Source organism: Neltuma alba, unplaced genomic scaffold, assembly GCF_004799145.2.
Source record: "Neltuma alba isolate B1F8T4 unplaced genomic scaffold, ASM479914v2 tig00011998_pilon, whole genome shotgun sequence".
NCBI lineage: Eukaryota > Viridiplantae > Streptophyta > Magnoliopsida > Fabales > Fabaceae > Neltuma > Neltuma alba.
In genome coordinates this window covers 1-4,162 of record NW_021636571.1, presented here as the reverse complement: position 1 = coordinate 4,162, position 4,162 = coordinate 1, and the positions used below count along the sequence as shown (strand labels likewise).

At 36.9% G+C, this 4,162-nt stretch overlaps 1 pseudogene; it reads left to right on the top strand.

Annotated features, from left to right (window-relative positions):
- Positions 1-586: 586 nt before the first annotated feature.
- LOC114720780 (E3 ubiquitin protein ligase DRIP1-like) lies at positions 587-2,431 on the top strand (annotated as a pseudogene).
- Positions 2,432-4,162: the final 1,731 nt, after the last annotated feature.

The following is a 4,162-nucleotide window of genomic DNA, read 5'->3' as shown; positions in this document are numbered from 1 at the left end:
TTTTAACATGTTGTGCCAATGATGTCCATCTTCTGCAGACTGCCCCCTAATTGTTATAATGCTGTTACAGTAGAGAATTAGAGATACAAGATATGAGCTTTCTTTTAACAAACATTTTGGATTGTGTGTGCACGCACAGTAGAGAGTTTGGATTTTCCAAGTTGCAAAATTTATTGAAACACACTCTGTTTGGGAAGGAGGGGGAGGAGAAAAAGGTAGGAGAAACATGTGTCACAAACCATAGTACTAAGAATCTGCGACTTGATCTTCTTTTACGGTGCTATTGTCCAGGATCAACATGCAAAACTGATTCTTGATGCCATAATGTGGTGTCAAGATCAGGTTATATAAATTTTGTCAAAGTTGAGAACACTTAAGCACTCAATCCTGCGTATCAGTAACTTGTCATTATGATAAAGAATATGAACTATAGCTTATGAGGAAACATAATGAATTCTTTTCTATCTTTATCAGTGATTTAATTACCTATTTCTTTATAGTAATAGAAACAGTCTACTTTTTTAAGCTTTCCTGGAAGGCTTCATATGGATGGTTCCGAAATAGGGGTTCTCTTGTGGCCTGTTGCATGCCAAGTTGCTGTCCTTGTTTCTTGACCACCAGGCCAGACCACAGTTTGCAAGATTTAAGGGCTAAAATTTTCCCTTTGAAGAAAAACAAAGGCAAAGGCACCAGAAGTTCTCGCCTCCGAACCGTGACCAGCTAGAAGAAAGGAAAGATCACTTTCATCTTTTGGTTGTCAGCACCCCCAGAGTATCAACACAGGCAACTATGAGAGGCAGAAGAACAAAGCCTACAAGAAAGGCTAGTGCTCTGCGCTTCACTAGTCTTTCCATTGAAAAACCCATTGTAAAAGAGGAAGATTCGGTGGAAGATCATCCAGAGAGTTCAAGCTCCCCTGGGGCCTCAAACAAGGTTACTCAGACTACTAGACAGGTAGGAGATACAATTAGGCTCTTTTCGTTCTTGTCATAGATGATTCCATGTCCCTTTCTTCTAACATTCAGTGTTTTTGTGCAAATTTGTTTTCCCTGGTTGTTTTTGCATTACTTTACTTATATTATCATTCTTGTGTATTTGATTGGTGTAGAACCTGTCCCCTCATGATGCAAGCCAATCTGTTCCTAATAAGCAGAAAAATAATGGGGCTGAACGTTGGGAAGCAAAATTGGATCTTTGGAAACCTTTGAATTGCTTGGTGGAGGTTGCAAGTAGGAGTAAATCTCTCGAGTCCAACATGCAAGGCTGTGATGCTAAACAGGAACCTATTCAAATAAATGAGAATGACACTCAAGTACAAAGATCCAAAATTAAGGACATTAAACGGACGTTAAAAGTTGAGGATGAAAAGATCGTCACAGATCCCACTTCTACAGATACAGCAAAAGCCAATAAATTGTGCAGTGATCGCCAAAAAACGAACCTGTTTTGGATGAATCAAGCATATCACCCCAAGCTGTGCTGGATGCAAACAGTGCTAAAATGAAAGAAAGAACTGGTCCAATATGGCTCTCATTAGTAGCTTCCGAAGACCAGTGAGAATGCTTAGCCTTGAAGCTTGAATTTTAATGCATAAAGTTATCCTGTATTTTTTTGTTTTGGTTATTTATTTACTATATTTGGACTACTGATTCAGGGACAAAGATGCACCACTACCTCAAATTCCTGCGAGTTACTTGAGAATAAAGTAAGTTTCTTCCTAATTTCTACTTAATTTTTACACTATTTCTCTATTCTTGGTTTGATGCATTGATTTATGATAAAAGGTACAGCATATAGGAATTTATGATCCCTTATTACTGAGTAGAATTTTCTATATCCTTTACCTTGCTTGTTGCTGAATGTTTATATTTATTGTAATATTGGTATAGTAATATCTTGTGTCTATACGTAGTAAGTAAATGATGGATCGAAGGGTAATTGCATATTTGGCTGTTTAATTCCTATGTCTATAATGTTGGCTAACCATTTCGGCAAACATGTTCAATTGCATGAATATGCGTTTAATATGCCTTATTGTCTGTCTGTATTGCTTAGTTGTTAATGCTTGCCTTATCATCAGGATTTCCTTTCTAATAACCCTCCCATTATATCAAACCTTTATGATTAAGCCTATTACTAGGGAGTAAACTTAGTGCAATAAAAAGTATGCAAATATCTTTGACGTAACAGTAGCAAATATTGGTGGTTCTTATTAATGATGCTTTGGAATTTCATCCAGTTCAAGGAGAATAAATTTCTTGATTCCATTTTGTTTGCTCAAGAGATCTCTTTCCTTTTACATGCCATGCATGGAATTCATAAATATTTGTGCGTTGACTTGATGAAAGGCATATGATGAGCAGTTGACGACTTGGAAATTGCGACAATAATGGGGCAGGAAGTAGGAACTCCGAGGGAAATCATATTAAATTCTTTTGCAAGCTCTCATTTTTTTCCTGTCTTTTCAGTCATTTGATAATACAAAGATAAGCGTCTCCATGTGGTCTTCCCTAAGTTTTTCATAAAGAGAATTTCATCTTTGCTTGTTATTAGTTTCAATTTGGATATTGAAACTTACAATTACTCGCATGCATTTATCTTCCAGAGTTCACCACCCTTTCCAGCTTATCAAGATTGGAGACCATAATGGGACAGATCTTACTCTTAGGACAGGGTAACCCCTTTTTTATATGTAATTTAGCATCAATTTGTAGTCGTGGAGACCATTCCTTAGCCATGTTTGTTTTTTTAAAAATTATAAATGATCCCCTTGATGAATGACATGATTAAAGTCTAGGTTCTTGCCATTTAATGGCAAATCATGGCAATACATAATCCACATAATCGTAGAACTGGGAGGGAGGAGGCTAGAGATTGTCTGGTGACTTTAACAGTTGTATATTTTCCATTCTCCAAGAGTTGCACTATCATGGAGATTTTTTCTTTCCTCGTGTTTCAAAAATTGTGAAATACACTTACATAAAAGACTATAACTTTCTCTTTACCGCATGTGGAATAGTAATACAGCAATCATCTGTTACATAATCCAAAGATACCTCAGGAAGAAACTAGATTTGTGACTCCTCACCTCTGATTTTTGCATTACTCGTCAACTGTGTTAGTTAAAATCATGAGGCATTTTTGTCCCAAAGAAAAAAGGAACAAGAGGCATTTTAAAAGAATAACTATATCAAAGTTCATGCCCTGTTTGAGCATCCGTGGCTGAGATTTTGACCCTATGCTGCATGTATCAGAATCACGTATGTGCACGTATACATGCTCATTCTGTTCTTATCCGTTAATGAAATATCGATCGGACTATAATACTCTTACTTCATTCTTTTCCTTTCAATTCTTTTACATTTCTTTTCATTTCAATGAATTTTTTGAACCAAACGGGGCGCTTAGTCAATAAGATTTTCATTCTATGCAAATTAATGAGGCTACCTTTATAAAGGCCCCGTATAACTGTAACACAGTACTGTCATCCTCGACGTATTTCGGGAAAGAAACCCGAGGAAGGCAAAACTTAAAAAATGTCGAAAAAAATTAAGACTCACGGGACTTTCAGAGTTATTTGTGCATTTTATGTGTTTTTTGAGTTAGAATCTTTTCCAGGACACTGTAATTTTCCCGATTTATGTCTCCATATTCTCAAAAAGGTAGCCCCGGTGCTCAACGATTTGAACAGACCAATGAAAATTTAGCCTGGGACAAGCGTGGCCAATATGAAATGACAAATTCGTCCAATCCCATCATATATCCCTTTAGAACTGTAAAATGAAAGCCTACTTTTGTCTCTTCTCCTCGACAATTTTCCAAGGAGAGTCATCACCTCGAAATCTTAAGGCTATTTCCGTCATTTCAAAAGAATGTGGGTTTACGGCCTCTTAGTCAAAACTCGTGCTTAAATTATTATATTTTCCGGGTGCGCTATTTGGCGGGTACTCAGCACCCCTGGCGCGAGCGAAAAACTAAAACAGAATATTAAAAAATAAAATAAAATTAAAATACATATTCACCTAAGTTAGACCAGGCATCAAAGTGTAGTAGGCCAACCTGATACCCCATGCTTGACGTGAACCATAGCCCACTATCTAGCCTCTGTTTTTTTCTTAGGCTAGTTTTTTTTTTTTTTTTGGTGAAATACAGGGGCTAAGCC